The 20,082-nt window shown below is 45.5% G+C and overlaps 1 protein-coding gene across 6 annotated transcripts in view; it reads left to right on the forward strand.

Annotated features, from left to right (window-relative positions):
* Nucleotides 1-20,082, forward strand: part of Rbpms (RNA binding protein, mRNA processing factor) — a 143,392-nt gene that overhangs the window by 42,015 nt on the left and 81,295 nt on the right. The window lies entirely within an intron of this gene.

Genomic DNA, 20,082 nt, shown 5'->3' on the forward strand with positions numbered 1-20,082 from the left:
TTGCAATGGTCATGTTGTACACAACAGGAAAGAGGAAAAGAGCTCTCACTTTGAAATCATAGCCTAAAAGTTACAGATAATGACCTCTGTCCACTGCCCAGACCAGAGTATAGCAGTTCAGTCCCAGTCCTCATTAGCAAGGGAGCCTAGAATATTATGTGCCCAGCTGAAATTCCTTTGTGTGTGAAATTACAAGAATGAATATTGTAGGAAATGGGCAGTTGAGAGAAGTGTGTGAGATGTTTGACTTGTGGTTACTCATCAAAGTGGGAAGTGTGGGGGAGAAAGACTATTATGTAGCCATTGGGACTGTATAAACCACCAACCCAACTTCCCTAGAAAATGCTTTCTTCTTTGGCAGTTGTGGAGGAGCCGTCTCCTAATCTTAGTTCAGGAAGGACTTTGTAAGGATACATAGTTACTTCTAAGGTCAGCCCATCTAGGGATGTGGCTCAGTGGCCTAGCACGAGGAAGACCAGCACAAGAACAACTTGAGTTTGAGCTCCAGCTCTGCCACACGCAAGCGACGAGAGGAAACACAGGAAGATGGACTACATACTCTAACCGTGTTCGTACAGGAAGCTGCATATGCTGTGCTCTAGTCCCAACAGTGGCTGTTAGACTAAAGTAGGATCTCCAGGCTTGTCTCATACTGGTCCTGGGATTACAGGCCTAGGCCACCATGCCCGGTTTATGCAGTGGTGGGAGTTGAACCCAGGGTTTTGTGCATGCTTGGCTAGCTCTGTAGTGAGTTACGTCTCCAGCCTTCAGTTACCTTTTTTCTTTTCTTCTTAAAGAAAATGCTGTGTGATACTTAAGGAGGGAATTTCCAAACAGTGCCGCTAATGTAACTGTCACATTCTTCATTTGTAAAGTTTTTTTTTAATGATGGATTTTTATAAACATCTCTCATATAAACAGGGGCTTTCTAAAGGCTTTTGGTCCATTTACTTTCTTGTCTCAGCCTGTAAGTTAGGTCATTCACTATTCTTGAATTTTTCTTTCCTTTCCTGTGAGAATACATACATAGGCCTTGCAGAAATTAAACTGGTGTTTAATTTTAGACCACATTTGCATAGTTATTTTCCACTAGTTAAAGTGCTAGAATTTAACTTAATGGATGTTGGGCAAATGTTAGAAAAGTAACCCCTGTGCCTGGTGTACTTTTTCCTGTAACATATAGCTTGTGCCAAGTTCCCATGTGTTCAGTTTTGGATGTGCCGTATAACTGAGGTAGACTTGCTGGGCTGCAAGGTGATACATGGTCGCTGTGACTGACCCCTGTGACCTTCCTACCATTGGCTTGAGGGCCGGCATTCCCATTTGTTTTCGATACTGCTTGTTTTGTATAGGGTCTCTCTCTCTCTCTCTGTAGCCCTGGCTGTCCTGGAACCTGCTGGTAGACTAGGCTGGCTTCACTCACAGAAACCCACTTGCCTTCCATATGCTGGGATTAAAGGGTGTGCTAACATTTCTAGCGGTACTGCTGTCCCCTGTTGGTTAGGTTGCTCTCTTTAAAGCCAAGGAGGCACCTGCTGTATCTCGTGCCACACTCTGTACATGGAAATAGACAGAGAAAAGGAAGGTAGTGCGTGACGCTTTGGAAGGACTTAGAGAAGCGTTCAGAGCGCGAGTGGTACAAATGAATCAGTGAGGATGCCAGACTCTGCAGCCAGGTCTTGCCCGGGGTTCAGAGCTGGACTCTGTCGCTTTCTGGTTGCTTATCTGTAAAACAAGGGCAGAGACAGAAGTTTGATTACCTCCTTGGGGTTAGGATGAAGTAGTGCATGGAGCAAAGTGCTTGGCAGTATGTTTATTTGATGTCTGTTACATTCGTCAGAATTACCCAAGACTGACCATAGGAAAGCTTTAGTTTCTCCCGTTGGGCATTCTGGCTCGCTTGCCTGCCTGGTGGCTTTGAAATGTAGGGATTCGGCTCGTTATACGTTGTAGCTGGGAATGCTGAGAAAGGACAGGTAGTGTCTGCCAGGGTGTGCAGCCAGGAGCAGTGCTAATTCCACACTTAGCTGCTTTACTAGGTTTTTCATGTGCTGGAACCATTTCCCGTTGGGGTGTGTCTAACTGGAGATGAAAAACGAGCAGAGAGTGGAAAACAGAAAATAAACAAACTTTATAGATCCTTTTTGTTTATTTTCCAGGGTTCCTCTGTAGCTCTGGCTGTCCTGGAACTTGCTTTGTACACCAGGCTGGTCTCAAACTCAGAGATCCACCTACCTCACCTCCCTAGTGATGGCAACTTTATAGATCTTTAAGTGACTTTTTTTTTAATACAAGGGAATTCTAATATGTTTTTTTTAATACAAGGGAACTCTATATGTCCTTCCTTATATGTAAACGTTTTATTATTTGAGACTTTGAGACTGCTATATATGATCTTCCTTTCTGCCTCCGCCCCATATCCTACTTCAGTGACGTCCTGTCTGCCCTCACTTGTCACTTCAGTCTGTCTTCTTCCCACCACCAGCCTCACCTGGAGACCAAAGCAGGCTGTCACCACCTCTCCTGCTGGGAGACACTGGCACTCAGCGATTCATTGGAGGAGTGGCCAGGTCTGGAACTTTCTGCTCTCCTCTCTCAGGCATTGGTCCTCCAAGTACTTTTCCATTGTTATAAAAAGAACCCCTGGAGACCAGATTCTACAGTTTTACGAGTAGGATTTGGTTTCAGCAGAAAATGATGAAAAATTACAATTTACTTTTACTTACACTTGAAGTCAACTAGGATGTCCTGTTTGGAGACAGGGCTCCATCCCTTTTTTAAAGGGACAGTTTATCTTTCTTTTAAACAAGGAGAGGTATTACCAAGGACACAGATGGAAGACAGGTTGCCACATCAAAATAAAGTAACACATGGTTTCCTTCTCCCAAGAAACTTTTCCTCTCCAAGGGGGCGGGGCAGGAAAATGGATTTTGAAAAATATGTAAATTTACATTGCTATATTTAGATACTTTTAAATCAAGGAGCAAGGTGACAGTGTCTCACTCTTTAGCTTTGACTGGCCTAGAACTCACTATGTAGATCAGGCTGGCCTCAAACTCATAGAGATCTGCCTGTCTCTGCCTCTTGAATTCTGGGGTTAAAGGCTGGCATTTGCTATGTGACAACTTACTGTTTAAGGGATGCCTAGCATACTTTAAACCTCCATTTAGATCCCCACTACTTAGAACCAGGCATGTTGGCTCATGCCTATAGTCCCAGGTGGAAGTGGGGGGGTCAGAGGTCATTCTTCTTGGCTACATGGGGAGTTCAAGGCTAGCTTGGGATCTCTTGTCTCAAAAGAAAATTGTCTTCTTAAAGGCAGAATATGTGATCCCTTGCATACTGGCTAATTAAACCATCATGAAGTGGGCTTGGGTGGGCTTTGGATTTGCTGTTTCCTGCCAGGGAGACTTAGTTTTCAGCATGTTTTAACCTGTCTGTTTGCTTCTACTCCCTCAACCGAGAACTTGACTTTGAGGAGAAGATGGGGAAGTGACTTTGGTCGGGAGACCTGGGGGTGTGATAACACATGTGCACGCCTTTGTCGTGGCTGGGTGTTCCTGAGTTTAAAGCAAATGGCAGCTTTAGGGCTAACCTCTGGCCAGTTCAGGCCTGAGGTGTGGGATGGGAGACATTGTCCTGTAAACTTTTCTAGAGCTGCACGATTGAAAAACAGACAGTGTAGCAGATGCTATATACTTTTTATTTTATTTCTCATTTGCTTAAAGCACATCTGAATACTTAAACTACACAGATTGGGGGTGGGAGTGGGTGGAGAATTGACTCTGGTTAAGAGCACTGACTATTCTTCCAGAAGGCTCTGGTTTGATTCCCAGCACCACATGGTACCTCCCAGCTGTCTGTAACTCCAATTCCAACGCATCTAACAACCTCTTCTGGCTTCATGCATGTGGTGCAGGCAAAACACTCACATACGTTAAATGAAAAGCAACACGTAGATTGTCTTACAAACCCAGGGGTAGAATAAACGGGGCCTTTCGAACAGACCCTAGATGCCACAACAGAACAGAATACTTCCTCTAGCCCTTCCTTGCTGTCTTTTTAAAAGATGTATATGTATAAATGTTTGCCTGCATGTACATGTATACAGAATGTGTGTACCTGGTGCCCGTGGTGGTCAAAAGTAGGGCATCAGATCCCCTGGCACTGGGACCAAATCCAGCTCCTCTGTAAGAGCAATAGGTGCTCTTGTCCACTGAGCCCTCTCTACACCTGTTTGGTTTTAGAGACTGAGTCTCACTGTAGCCTTGGCCGTCTAGCCCAGGCTGGTCCCATATTCATGACGGTCCCCTGGCATCAGCTTCCCCAGTGCTGGGATTGCAAGCGTGCGCCACCTACATGGTGCAGACGCAGCGTTCAGTTTCAATGTTTTCCTCCTTTCTTCTCCTCCCATAAGATGGTTTGTAGCAGAGGCTTTTCACAGTTCAGATGCGTGTCTTTGGAGTCCACCTGCCATTTCTGTGCCCTTAGCTGGAAGGATTGTGTTTTCATTTTTCCCCAAGCTCAAATCTCTGGGTTACATTCTGCCATTGACTGCTCCTTTTTCTAGTGACTCTCATGTATAGAACTGTGTCTGTCAGGGACTCTTCAGCTGCTGACATAGGGTCTGTACTCAAGGGCTGTGACTGATTAAGCAGGGCCAAGCTGTCTTTCAGTGTGGAGTGGGTGGCTTTTTTGTTTTTTTGGTTTTTTTATATATATAGGTCATATGAAGGTTGTCTGTCAAGCAAAGCCAGAATGTTGCACAGAAACGGAGTTGAGATTTTGATAGATACAGATTATTATCTTTCCCCGGTTCAGACAGTTTTCTCTTTGGAAATACCTCGCATTATTTCAGGCTCCGGAAGTTTGAATGGGTCTAGTGTCTTTCTCAGGGAAAAGTGCCATGCTACTGATGTTTCCCAGCAGGAAACTGTCTGCTGGTGATGGACACACTTAAGATTGAGGGCAAGGGAGAGGTTGGAGACATTTGCAAAGGCCTGGTTAGGCAGGTTCCATGCAGGGAGGCACTTAGCCTGTTTGTTTTTGAAAACCAAATTAATAATTGTTCAAGTCTATCCTGTCTTCTCAGGACTGGAGAAGTCGGTGAGAACATTATTCTAAGAACTGACCTTAGTCTGGTTCTAACTACTTAAGGGTTGGTTTCTGTGTTTCCAGTTCATCCCAGTACTATAGCAAGTATGCTCAGTACGATGTCATGTTGGCAAATAACAGTTTTCAATGAATAGTGGTCACAGCCATTAGTACTGGAACATACATGGAGTTCCCTGTGAAGTCCTTTCCCTCCTCAGTTCCATCTTCCTCCTGTGAGATGGCCTCAGCAAAGCTGCATTCCTACCTGTGAGAGAGTGACCAGTGCATTTGACGTCATTAGTGCTTAGTGATCATGAAGATCATTTGGGTGTCCCTTGGAGCCATCAGAAGTGGCCAGAAACCAGTGTCCGTAGAATCCAGACTGGAGAACTAGGAAGAATGAACACCCCATGTTTGCACAGAGATGGTTGTACCAGGTGTCATCACTTACAGAGAAGACATGCAACTTGTAACAAACCCTGCTAACACTAACGGGGAGCAACAGTAGAGAACCACTAGGACATTGAGCATTCTTCTCTGGCATTTCATCTAGACAAGATGAGCGTGATGATGGCAGCTCTATTTAGGTCTCCCTAAACTCCCTACAGGAGTTTCAAAAATTCTGTTAGAGCTGGGTGTGGTGGCCCACACCCTCAATCCCAGCACCGGATGGCTAAGGCAGGTGGATGGATATCTGTGACTTTCAGGCTAGCTCGGTCTAGTGAGTTCTAGACCAGCCAGAGCTGCACAGTGAGATCCTGTCTCCACAAACAACAACAAAGACTGTTAAAGAAAGACAGCCCTCTCATTTCTTTTGTTGTCCTTTTCGACCTCTATAAGGTGGGAAGACTATCAATGATCCTTCTGCCTGTATTTTTTTAATTTTTAAATATAAATTTAAATTAGAAACAAGGTTGCTTCACATGTCAATCCCAGGTCCCTCTCCCTTTCCCTCCTCTCCCAAGCCCTCCCACCAACTCCCCCAGTACCCCCTCATTTTCCAGGGAGGGTGAGGCCCTCCATGGGGGTGTCCATAGTCTGTCATTTCATCCAGGGCAGGATCCAGACCCTCCCGCAAGAGTCCAGGGTGCATCTCTCATTGTTGGATGGGCGCCCAAAGTCCATTTGTATGCCAGGGATAAATACTGATCTACTACCCAAGGCCCAATAGATTACCTAGGCCTCCTCACTGACACCCACATTCAGGGGGTCTTGATCAGCCCCATGCTGGATTCCCAGGCATCAGCCTGGGATTCAAGAGCTAACCCTTGTCAGGTCAGCTGTTTCTGGGGGTTAAACCAGCCCAGGCTTAACCCCTTTGATCATCAGTCCTCCCTCTCTGTCACTGGGTTCCTTGAGTTCAACTCAGTGTTTAGCAGTGGGAGTCTGCCTCTGCTTCTGCCTGTATTTCTAACCAACTACCTAGTTACTTGTGTTTGTACTGAGGGGCTTATACAGAGCAACCGTCTTTACCATAAAAACCATGTTATATGTCACAGATTGTGTGGGAAGCTGGCCCTTGGTATTTTGTACTTTATGAAATATGTGTGTGTGTAATATCTGTCTAAAAATAACCTTTTTGTGTTTAGCCATTACTGTTTACTAGTCAAAAGTTCAGCAACTTCCCCAGAATCTTCCTTCCTGAAATGTTTGTCTCCAGTCTTTAAGAGCAGATTGTGAGCTGTGACAGGTACCAGCACTTTCCCTGTCTTATAAATTCCTGGGGAAGAAATGTTAAACTTTGTTAATTTTTGTCACTTAATTAAAAAAACAGATTTCTGTCTTGTGTGTGTATGTACCAGTGCATGTACGTGCAGAGGCCAAGAGGGGTTGTGGGATGGCCTGTTGCATCACTGCTTATTCTCCTGAGATAGGGTCTCTCACCAGCCATGAAGCTATGCCTGGTGGTTAGCAAGCCCTGGGGATCCCCATCTGCCCCCTAACAGACCTGAGTTTACAGGGAGGTGCCTTTTCACCCAGGCTTGAAGGGTTTACATTGATCTGCCTTGCGTGTGGGTGCGTGTGCCCGAAGCGTGTGTCAGAAGGCAGTGTGCACAGGTCTGTTCTCCTTCCACCGTGTGGATCCTGGCCGGGGGGGGTGTTCTTCCTGGGGTCCCCCACTTGTGCAGAGTTCCTTTCCCCGGGCAGGCATCTCTCCAGTTCCCCAGCCACGTCCCCCCCCCCCCCCCCCGTGTGTTGTATACTTATTCACAGTGATTCCTGGGGCCCGCGCTGCTTCACCTGAACATACAGGAAAGGAGACTGGGACTCTTCATTTCCTTTCTTTCCTTTCCTTTTTAAATTTAAATTATGTGCTTATCTGTATGTGCATTGGCGTTTGCTTTGCCCGTGGGAGGGATTGGGTCCCCTGGAACTGTATGTAGTTGCAGACAGTTGCGAGCTGCCATGTGGGTGGTGGGTATTGAACCTGGGCCCTCTGCAAGAGCGTCAGTGCTCTTCACCGCTGAGCCATCTCTCCAGCCCCAGGGATCTTTATTTTCAGTAGCTCATGTACATTGATGTTGGAGACTACTCGTGAGATTCTTGCCTAAGCCCCATTAGGTCTAATTCAATTGACAAAATTCTGTATGATACCAATCCTGCTCAGGTTCCAGTAAATTGCTTATTCAGCTGCCATTAGTCAACAATTGCCTATTGGTTAATAGATCTGCTCCTTACATTTTATTATTCAGCTGCCATTAGTTAACAATTGCCTATTGGTTAGCAGATCTGTGCCTTACATTTTCTTTCGGAAGCAAATTTAAAAAAAAAACCAACAAATGTTTAGTTCCTTAGAAATTTAGGAAGTGTCTGAGAAGAATTATTCTCTTATTACAGTATATTTAGTAGTGAATAAAACAGAAATAATAAACCAGCTCCCCACACAGACTTTTAGCTTCTCAGAAACTTAGGGGAGTTTTCCCAGAAGAATAGTTTCTTTTATTCATCATATTCACTAAAGAGTAAATGAAAATAACACGAAAGTTCATGATTTCACTTAGACTAGACCCAGATAGAGTGGTTTCCTAACTAAGTCAGAAGTACCTCGTAAAACTGTTCTCATAAAAAGACCCAAAGCTCTCCCTGTGTGGGATTTACCCTTGGCTCAAAGTCCACCACTCTAGCAAGCCCAGTGACTGAGCGGTCCAAAGCTGAAGGACCACAGCTTCCTCCAAGTAGGGTAGGTATAAATGGATGTTTTTATGCGGTTTTTGAAAACTCAACACTGTTGTTCAAGACTTGGCAATGCTTACACAAATGAGCCCATTTCCCATGGGTCTGGGACAAGGGTCTTCGACGTAGCTTTGCCCGTATACTTCAGGATCTCATTCACTCCTCACTCATTGACTCGGATTTCGTGGCTCCCCACAGTACTGTTCTTCCAATTCTCTAAAAATGTATGTTAACACATCATTTTGTACTTACTCTTTGGAAAACGTTACAAGGATACCATGTGTTAATGTTCATTTTGCTTGCAGGGGAAATACGATCTAAGATAGGAAAATGATGCAATATGGAACACATGAGGATTCATGGATAGTGTGTTTGGATAGGATCATATGGGGGGGTTATATTTACCAAATAGCCTATCTCCCCCGCTTCCAACCTCCCTCCTGGGAGAGCGCATGTAGCTCATCTGCTTCCGCCAACCAAATGCTGAAATTACTGTGTGCTGCTTTATCCAGCCGTGATTTGTTATCTCCTATCCCACAGTCCTTTTCTTCGTTTAATTCTCAGATGTGGTTTAGCCACAGAGATAAACTACCACTAAGTAGTTATTTAAAGAAGTGAAGCCTCTTCCTTATAATTAAGTAGCTCATGTGCTATGCGTATCAGTTTTTCATCACTGACATTGTACCCACAAAAGCAACTAAGGGGATGAAGGATTTATCTCCGCTCATGGTTTTAGAGGGTTTGAACTGTGTTTGAGCCACCATATTGCTTTTATGCCCAAAGTAAAGCAGAACATTAAAATAGGAAGCCCATGATAGAGCTTAGATGATCCCTTGGCAGCCAGGAAGAGGTCAAGGACAACATTCCCTGGGAAGACATGCCCCCAGTGGCCCATTTCCTTGTTTCTTCCCTTCCCAGTTGTCATCAAATTGAACGTCACAGACCTTATTCAGCCCCTTTCTCCAAAGCCCAACTCTGATCACTATGTTGGAGTTCAGCCTTTAACACATTATTTATTTTGGAGTATTGCAAATTCAAATTATAAGACAACTCTTATGAATTCAGCAAGAGGTAAGCTGCCTCTTGGAAAGACTCAAGTTGTGTTGGTCAGTAATTGTGGGTGAAAGTGACCCTTGTATCTTGACATGACCCAGAAAGATGAATATCAGATACAGATATGGCTGTCTAACGTGTCATTGACTCTACTGTTCCCACACATTTACCTACACATGATTAAATTATGTACTATATGATTTGAGATTTTTTTCTTCCTTCCTTCCTTCCTTCCTTCCTTCCTTCCTTCCTTCCTTCTTTCCTTCTTTCCTTCCTTCCTTCCTTTTTCGAGACAGGGTTTCTCTGTATCGCTTTGGAAGTTGTCCTGGACTCGCTTTGTAGACCAGGCTGGCCTCGAACTCACAGAGATCCGCCTGCCTCTTCCTCCCCAGTGCTGGGATTAAAGGCGTGTATGCACCACCAAAGCCAGGCTAGGATCTGTTTTTGTTTTTAAATAGCGGGCCTAATTTTGTTCTGTGCCTGTATATGCTGTGTCAGCTTTCTGATGACGTTCTTCATTATATTTAGATGATTTAGAAAGTCTTCCACTAGATCCTAATGTAAGAGCTTGGATGTGGCCATTTTTAAGAGTGGTTGAAAAGCTTTGGCACAACAGAACTGCCCGTGTGGGATGTTGTTAATTGTGTCTTTATTTGGTCATATTAGAATGCATTCTCTTTGGCACAGGACAGCTGTTTTGCCTGCACATATCTTCATCCGTGTTCCAGCCAAAGCCAAGCTGGCACACTGGATTCCAGAGGTCACTGACGGGCCAGGTCATGTCCACTCTGAAAGGATCTTTCACATGCCCCTAAGTTTGGACAGTTTTGAAAATTCCTTCCCAGTTGGAAAGAACAGCCTTAGAAACTGCCAGGTTGTTTAAACTCCCTCAGCAAGATGGCTCAGTATGTAAGCCAATAAGTTCAGCGTTGCTCTTTGCAATTTTAAGCATGCACAACAAATTTAGCTCTGCTTTTTGCCTACCGACCCTGTGTCCAGCCCCACTTTTTGGCCTGGGCACACCTACCAACTCCCTTATATATACCCTGGAACAGCACACATGGCTTCTTTAAAGTGACATCTTTCATATTCGGTGGCCTTTGGATATGTGGTCTCGTGGTTTTTATAGAAAACAATACAGATTTGAGCCTCTTGATAATGCAAGATTTTCAATAGCATATGGACCCTTTTCACAGACCACCTCAGGCCTCTGAAGCCCCCTTGTTGTTCCTAGTCTTTATATTATTTACTTCGCACTCTTGTAGCAAATAAAAAAATTACCCCGAAACTTAGCAGCTTAAGACACGACAGTTGCTGAGAGCCAGCAGTTTAGGAGCAGCTTGGCTCCTCAAATACAGCCCAAGGTCTCAAGGCTGCAAGAAGACATTTTTAGCAGAGGCTGCTGTCATCCAAGGGCCTCACCAGCCTTGGGGTCTAACTTTGCTAGAGGCACCGCCATTGTCCCCAAAGCCTCTTTATAGGGGCTGCTGAATGTCATCTAATTTTGGCAGCTCATCTTCTACCCTAGATAAAGGAACAGAACAGACTTTGAAGCCATACTGCCCTTTATGTCTGGCTGCCATGCTCTTCGTTAGACGTGCATCCCCACAATGGGCAGTGGTGGACTTTAGTCCCAGCCCTCTGACAGTTGGAGCCCCGAGTTCAAGGACAGCCACTCGGAGAAGCCCCATCTGGGGGGGAAGGGGGATACCGGAAGTGAGTCACCACTGGCCGTTAACTGCTAGGTTGCATGACAATTGCCTATTTAATAGGAAACCTTCACACTTTCCTGGAGTGATTATGGCCACCACCAGGAGTCTGTCTTTCTACTTCTGCCAGCAATCTTTAGTCATAATTTCTTGTATATGAGATGATACTGTCAGCCGTGGAGCTTAAAGTAGTTATAAAACACATAAAGAATTCAGAATTATGAACAAAGGAATTATGATGCACATCCTTCCAGGCATGTGGTGCAAGCCTTAATTGCTGCACCCTGGAGCTGGAGGCAGAGGCAGGCTGCTCTCTGTAAGTTCCAGCTAGCTGGGGTTACGCAGTGAGATGACATCCTATCAAAATGAAATAAGTAAGACAAAAGGTTACATCTTGAAAAGGAGTATCAGATGATTGTAAGCATGATGTAAGATGGGAAATCTTTGCAATGGAGAGGTGAAGTTTCTTGCAGCAGATAAGCACCTCTAAATCCATTTAAAAGCCATTGCTGTCTTTCTGTGTCTGTTTCTTCTTTTTCTTTTTGTATGCTTCCATATCTATGAGGATATTTGTGTGTGTTTTACTAGCCTGGGCACCTTCATTTGTCTGTGCTTACTAGCCAGTGAGCCTCAGGGATCCCCCTGTCAGTGCTGGGATTGTATGCCCTCCTCCCTATGTATCCCCAGCTCTTATTTTACATGGGGTTGGGGACCAAACTCAGGTCCTCATGCTTGTGAAGCAAGGATTTTGTGGACTGAGCCGTCCCCAGCCCTCTGTCTGGATGTTCTTAGGTGGTTGTGGTGGTTGTGTGCCGGGTGAGGGACGGGCTGGGAAGAGAAATGGTCTCTTAGCCTAGTCAGGCCTTACTCCCTACCCAGCTAAGGATCACCGTGAATTCATGCATCTCCCAAGTGCACCACCACACCTGGTTTATGTGATGTTGGGCATCAAACCCAGGGTTTCCCACATTCGAGGCAACCACGTGCCAACTTCAGTGACTTCCCAAGCAAGACCCATGGCCTTTTCTCTCTTCTGTGACTCACTCCTTCCCAGTTCCTGGACTAAGCTCGCCTTGGCTCATGTAGTTTATTGTACAGATAGCCTGATGCTTTCTCGTGGGCATGACTTGTGCTCGGAAGGTGAACGAGCTGGCACTGAAGGATTTCCAGCTGGGTGTCGGGTAACTACCATGGTAACCCTTTCTTACGGTCTTCACGCTTGCAGTTCTTACACACTGTCTAGTGTGAAGATTGCTGAAGCCTTGTGTATAGTCACTGGGGGCACCTTGCAAACCCACTTGGCGCCGGAGTGAAGTATCTCAAGTGGAGTTTGTCTGCCACTGCTGTCAAAACAGTAAATGCTCTGGGCAGTGTTGGGGCATCATCTGCCTGGCCCAATACTCTGTTAAGGCCCTTTATGTGACCATAAACATCTCTGTGTTCTGTCTGGGTTTGCCTTTTCTGTGCTGTTTGGGATGTGCAGAATGACTGTTGTCCTTAAATCTGGCTTGTGAAGTAAATGTTAACTGGTCTCTGGGCAGAAGAAAGGAAGGGAGACTTGGGAGTCCTGATAGAATCTTCTTCATATTCTTTGTCTGTCTTTCACACTGTCCATCCAGGAGAAAGTCCCCTTTGTGCTGTTCTTATGAAATTGTCTTGTATCCTCTAGGGAGTTGGAAGTCAAAGCGCTAGTTACAGCCTGCTACTTTAATGTGGGTGCTCTAAAACAATAATTTAGTGGTGTAAGGGGTGTGCGAATGAAGAGTAAAAGTTCTGTGGGCCAGTAGGACGCAGCAGCAGGGCACTGGAAAATTGGTTAAAAGAATGAAATGAAGCTAGAGTAAGCCAGCAACAGGACCAACGTTAGTTTCATTGATGAAGTTCCTAAAATGTGATATACATGTATACACACACATACCGTATTTTCTATTTACACTAATAAAGTCCCCAAATTCCTTATTTCTTGTAGCACTAAAACTTCATTTGTAATGAGGTTACAGTGCTCATGTGTGTGAACCCTTTCTCTCCTGTAGATGGCCTAGGGGAGACCTAGCAATCAGAGCATTATAAGCCGTGCGATAAGAAAGGTCACCACTGGACGCAGGGGCTTGATCTCCCCGTGGCTGGCTTGACCCTGTTTCCTGTGCATGTCCCTCAGTGCTCAGGCCCTGCTCGTGTGAATGTTTCTTCTTTCACATTGCTTCCTTCTTGCCCTGGGCCTGTTAGAACTTTCTGGGCACCTCAGCATAGTGCCAGGGCATATGGTGGGTGGTTGTATGGATTGGGTCAACCTACTCGGTGTCACGTAGGACAGACACTAGGAGATCTCTTGAAATTAGGGAGCGGTTTGGGTGTTCCCACATCATTTAGAATAAGCCAGGAAGTGCATGATAGCAACAGTATAGTGACCCTTTCACCCTGTGGTTACTGGGCCCTTGTTCCTATAGTAACTGTCCTGGAAATACTTTCCCAGGGGAAGTTTAAGTCTAGTGTTGGACATTGTCAGGCTACCAGCTCCATCCTGAAACTGGTGACATTAAGAAACTGGAGTTGGAGCTGGGGAGCTGTGTCAGAGGGCCTGGGGTTGGTTCCCAGCTTCCACATTGTGTCCCTCAGTCACCTCTGACTCCAGTCTGGGGTTATCTGACACTCTTCTGATCTCTGTAGGCACCAGACACACCCATAGTGCACATACACATGTGTAGGCAAAGTATTCATACACATGAAACAAATTTATTTGTACACATGAAACAAATCCTTAAAAAAAAATCTTGCTGGGCAGTGAGGTAGGCAGATCTCTGTGAGTTCAAGACCAGCCTGGTCTACAGAGTGACTCTCCAAAACCACAGAGAAACCCTGTCTCAAAACACCCCCCACACCCAAAAAAAATGATATTTTAATTAAAAGAAGAAACTGGAGCTTGACAGAGACCGGTCACTTTCTATTTGACTGCAATTAGAATCCAATGCCTAGGAGACCATTTTAATACTTGCGAGTAATCAATTTTCATGGTGGCACCACATGAGTAGCAAGCCAAAACAAAGCCTTCTTTGGCAATGACTTGGCTAGTAGATCTGGGTGGGGAGGGGACGGAAGGGGAGCAGTTTGTAATGTTACTTACATGTATGTTTTCAGGGTTGACTGGTTGGTTGGTGTTAGATAACTGAGAATAATCATTATATAAGTGTTGAAACAACTCAATACCCATAGGATAGATAGTGCTTAGATGAGCAGGAAGTTGTCGTGTGCGTGTCCGTCCGTCCGTCCGTCCGTCCGTCCGTGTGTGTGTGTGTGTGTGTGTGTGTATCTGTCCCGTGTCCCATGGGCGCCCCCCCACACTGGCCCTCTGTAACCCCAACTGGCTTAGCACTCACTACATAGATCTTGTGGCCTCATTCCCAGAGTTCCCCTTGCCTCTGCCCTCCCAGGGCTAGGATGGAAGTTGTACAGCACAGTCCTAAAGCGAACCTCTTGGTGGTATGGAGGGATGTGAGGCGTGGGCCAGTCTTACAGCAAGAACACCGTACTGACAGAGAGCAGGACGGTCCTGCATCCCCGGGCCGTACTTAGAGACACCAGTGACCTTTTCTGGCTGGCTTTCCTTCATCTTAGATGTAGATCTTAGGAAACATAGGCTTCCCCAGTACACACGCGCCTATAATGGCAGCGCTTGGGAGCTGAAAGCAGGAGGATCAAGAGTTCAAGGTTGCCCTCGGCTACATAGTTCCAGGCCAACCTAGCAAAACAAAACAAAACAAAAAGAAACATTGTCTTGTGGTCAGAGTTGAAAAGTGAGTCACGTTACACAAATGTGGCTTTTTTTTTTTTTTTTTTTTTTTGGCTAGGTAAAGTCTGACCCTGTGGATCTAGGATGAACAGGAAAATTGTGGGGTGAGGGGATCCAAGAACAGAAGTGGATGTGTAGTTAGTTATCCCATGTTTATATTTTTGCGGGAAAGCAAGGTATCGGGCACCCGCCCCCCCCCCACACATACACTTGCCATATGTGACGGAGGAAAGTTCTTGTAATTTCACCCTCCTCTGCTGTTGATGTGGGGAACACTTGGGATCTTTCCCATCTTTGAGCATGTAATGACATAAAAGAATTAATCCGGGAATACAGAGGAGTTCCGGGTGGGCTTTCTCGCTTGATAATCATGAGGTTTGTTTCATACCGTTAGACCTGACTATCTAGTCACCATTTTAAATGTGCAGATTAGTGAGTTTGAGCACACGCACACTTTTTTTTAAGACAGCTTCTCTGTGTAGCCCTGGCTGTTGTAGAACACTCTGTAGACCAGGCTGGCCTCGAACTTGGAGGTCATCCTGCCTTTGCCTCCTGAGTACTAGGATTAAAGGCATGTGCTACCAGCGCCCAACTTGGATGCATGTTTTTTTTTTTTTTTTTTAATGCTTATGAGTCAACCCAGAGATACTTATGGCCCCTGTGCCTCCTGCTGTGTGAAACCCTGCAAAAAAGAAACTTCTTGGTAACAGTACCTGAGAGAACTTGTTCTGCCTGCATGTATGACTGCATGCCAGAAGAGGGTGTCAGATCCCACTATAGATGGTTGTGAGCCACCATGTAATTGCTGGGAATTGAACTCAGGACTTCTGGAAGATCAACCAGCCAATGCTCTTTTGTTTGTTTGTTTTGTTTTTCAAGACAGGGTTTCTCTGTGGCTTTGGAGGCTGTCCTGGAACTAGCTCTTGTAGACCAGGCTGGTCTCCCGAACTCACAGAGATCCACCTGCCTCTGCCTCCTGAGTGCTGCGACTAAAGGTGTGTGCCACCACTGCCCAGCCAGTGCTCTTAACCTCTGAGCTATCTCTCCAGCCCGCAAGAGAGATCCTTTCTTTGGCTTTTGCTTCCAAAAGAGTTGTTTCTACTGAGGGATGATTCACACAACACATTTAGACGTTTCTTTTAATGCAGTCTGTCTGTGGGTATCAAAATGGGAAATATAGGCCATTGACTGGGGGTGAAGGAAGGCACATGCTGCCAAGCCTGATGTCCTGAGTTCAATTCCTGGGACCTACATTGTGGAACCAAGTCCTAAAAGTCACTCTGTGACTGATCTCCACACGTGTCCACACACTCAAGCAAGCATGTGTGCACACAAGTCTGGCACATGGGATCCCTGTGTGTTGATCATGCCTGTGATCCCGGTTTGGGAGGCTGAGGTTGGAGGGTTGTGAATTTGAGACCAGCCTGTACTATATAGTAAGACCATGTCAAAATGAAAAGGAAAAAACGTAAACTTGGAGAATAGTACAACTTTACAGAGGACTAGATGAGCAGAGATGTGGGCCCATAGAAAGAGAAAACTGGCCTTTCCTCTAGCGTGATTTAAACAGCATAGAACATTTGGAGGTGGTGCTTAAAGCCGTCAAAGACACAAGTCTTGGGCAAATCTGCACTACCATAAGGCAGCCCCACCCCTCCGAGTCTCCTCTACTTAAGTAAAGCTTAAGTCTTTCCTTTTTCAAAGTGTGTTATCCACTCTTCTGGTCCAGGCAAACCCTAGATTTGCACAATGACTTTTGAAGTTTGTTGAATAAGGCGGTCGCTCAAAATGAGGCTGTTTTCCCAGTGGGAAAGCGACAGTCCTACTGAAGAATTCATGATTGTTTTCACCTGAAGCCCAGCTGTGGCCTCTGCAGCCGCGCTATGGTGACTAACCACGGATGCTCATCTGTCTCCCACACAGTAGTTTATGCTGTCATTTAGTTTTTCAGCCCCGTTGGGGCAAAAATGAAGTGGTCCCACCCACAGGATCCATGGGACCCTTTGGGATGTAGCTGTCAGCAGCTTCATTCGCTTGGGCTTCTCTTTGTCCTTGACTGAGAGCCGCCCTTTCCTGCCACATGAAGGGAACCCGTGTGTTGAAGGCACAGTGCCCAGCACATCTGTGCCCCCAGACGTGTGGGAAATGAAGGGCTGCCCACCCTAAGTCCAGGTGGCAGCATTATTTGCAGGGTGGCAGGGATTTCTTGGGGTGTTAGACCTTTATCTCACTCTTCGGTTGCAGCTGGGTCACCATGTGACCGGGCTAAGCTTCCTGTTGCCACAGGTGACTGTTAGTTTGTGACAGTAAGCTCCCTGCAGGTGAGGAAATCTTTGTGACAGACTTACGATTCAGTGCGTTGCTATGTGCTGACCCAGACAGAGAGCGTGGCAATGAGAGAGAGCGATGAGGTCTTGGATCCTGTGACTCTTTCCCTGGTTGCCACAGAAAGGCAGGACTGAGATTTTTGAAAGTTATTTTCCCCCGGTTAATTATCTGGATTTTCTTTCTTTGTGCGCCCCCCCTTCTTTTAATGAGACTGATTAAGTTTGCCAAATCTGGAGCAACTAGAGAGGATTGTAAACCCATGTTACTCTTGAATTTAGTAACCTTTAGTTGAGTGGCAATGTATAATGTGAATATTCAAGAATTATTTCCCCTCAGCAGTTTCTTCGTCTGTTCTGTCATAGGAGGAAATATGAGAGACACTGAGGTAATGTGGTAGGCTTTGGAGATGGGGTTAGCTTTCCTAGACTCGAAAGTGCCCTTTCTTGTCTCTGTTGACAGGAAATGCCAACCTTTTAGTTGCCTTCAGTTTGGTTTTGAGCCTTTGTGTTTATAGACAAATGTAAAATTGGGCGGACCAAGAGTTGGGGTTTTTCCCTCTCCTATATATAGCAGTTTCTTAGTGGAGCATTAAAACAAAAATCTTTCACATCTCAGTCTAGAATGTTTACCTAAGACTTCCTCCATAAACATGACAATTTGTGTTTTCTAAATTCTGAAGACAAACCAGATACTAGATCAAGGCAGTTCTCAGCTTAACAAAAACCTGAAGTGTTTCATCCAGGCATAATAAAGGATGTGTCTGTAATTCCAGCACTTTAGGGTTGGATACACCAGGATCATCAGGGTCATCCTTGGCTACATAGCAAGGTTGAAACGAGCCTGGGCTCTATGAAACCCCATGCCTCAAAAACTGCAAACACCTTCACATATAACACATGCTGTTGGGCTGTTGTTATCAAAGAAAGGGAAAATACAAAAGCTGTTGTAAATCACAGTTGATTCATAGATGCTGGCATCTGTATCCCAAAAAATGGTTTCCCTCTCTAGATGCTTTTCCTTGCATACTTCACTTTTTTCTCTTCTCTTACGTATGTGTGATTACATGCATATGACAGTTGGAGGACACCACGGGAGTGGTTCTTTCCAGAACATGCTTGGTAGCTAGGTTCAGTGACAAGTGCCTTTCCCTTCTGAGTCATCTTGACACCCTGTTTTCCCACATTTTTTATTGGTGGTATAATATACTATTATGTTACAGGTAAACCCTCAACTATATTAAGTTGTCTTTTATCCCGAATCCTCGGTTGTCTGGTGAGTTCTGTTGGTAAACTGCCTAATAAGTCTATACAAGCTCTTCCTTTAGAACAGTAGTAGAAATGTTAATTAATTGCCTGGGTGAGCGCCTCAGATATGACCAATATAAACCACAGCACAATGTACTGCTGGCAGATGATGCGACTGTAAAACAAATGGTCTATAAATTGTGTTGTTCCTGTGCAAATCCTCAGCCCCGCCTGTACTTAGCATGGAGTTAGGGATGTGGTGGGTACATGAAGATAGGGTTAAAGATAGGGTTAATTCTCTGGCCCAGATGCTGTTCAGTTTCTGCCCCGTGAGAAGGCAGGTGGGCCTAGTGGATAGTGGAGTTCCTCATTCGCTTGCCAGTAATTTCACCGTTCCTTCGGGAGCTTTGTGGCAGAGATGAAAGAAGAAATGAGAAACATAAGAAGTTTGGTCAACAAACTTGACCCAATTGACTGTTTTAGACTACTCCATCCAGCAACACAGCAAAGCACATGTGGTTTAAAGAGAGCTCAGAGAATATTTGCAATGCAAAACAAGGGATGGAAGGAGAGATTTTAAGTCAAACCATATCTTGCTATTTGTATCAGCAGGCTCATGGATTGGCACATCCATACAACAGAATACTACTCGGTAAAAATTGATAGACTTCAACACTGTGCATGAAGTTAACCTTATGCTAATATGAATGGAGACAAACTCTTACTCGGGTTCCGTTTTGACTTCGGGATCCATATTGACACATGCTAACCAGCAATGTGAGCAGATGAGTGATGCTTAGGGTTGGTGGACATGGCTGGGAGGAAGGAGTAGAGTGTGTGACGTCAGGAGTGGTGGCGCACACACCTGCAATGCTGGTCAGGACTCGGAATGCTGAGGAGGAAGGGTGGCGAGTTCAAGGTCCACCTCGTCTCTGTGGCGAGACCCTGTTTCTAAGGGGAGGCATGAGGAAACCTTAAAAGGTGATGGATTCTCTCCATTGAATTCTGAGATTGCTGTGTAACGGCAGCATGTGTGAACGTGCAAACAGTCGGCCTGGCCTCATACTGTGCCCTGTGCTGGACCAGTAAGACGGCTGTATTGGTTTTTGGTTCTGTACATAACAACCGTGGGAAGTGTTAGAAATCTACCATATATTCCTCCTCTCTGTCATTTATCCATGGTTAATGATTGAACACAGTGTCTAATGAGGAGTGCAGTTGTACTGCATCGGTCTGAGCAGAGGAAGAGGAGAACTGAGTGCTAGCCGGTGCTTATCCCAGATCAGGTTCCCGAGCCAGGAGGTTTAAATGCGTGCCCTCTGGAGTGAGCCTAGGTTCTTTGTGTAGTCTGGCCCACCCTGCCCCCAGAATGTACTGTGGGCCCCTGCACTCCCCTACCCCCACTTAACCCTCATCTCTTCCTGGTAAAATTCTACCAATTCTTTTAGGCTCTGGTTCCCATGGTAGCTTGCTTTCTCTGGTTTTCAGCCAGAAGCATGGTGTCAGTGTTACGTACTTTAGGAGATACCAGACACATAGTTGTGTTCAGTGTCTCCCATGTGTGTTTACATACACGTCCTGCATGACTTGCCATTGGCACCTGGCGGGTACCTTGAAGGTTTGTGTGTTGGTTGTGACGGGGACACGGAAGGAATGGCAGCCAGTGAGCTTTCCCACTTTCTCCTATGCATGC

This window comes from Mesocricetus auratus, unplaced genomic scaffold, assembly GCF_017639785.1.
Source record: "Mesocricetus auratus isolate SY011 unplaced genomic scaffold, BCM_Maur_2.0 Super-Scaffold_100026, whole genome shotgun sequence".
Lineage (NCBI taxonomy): Eukaryota > Metazoa > Chordata > Mammalia > Rodentia > Cricetidae > Mesocricetus > Mesocricetus auratus.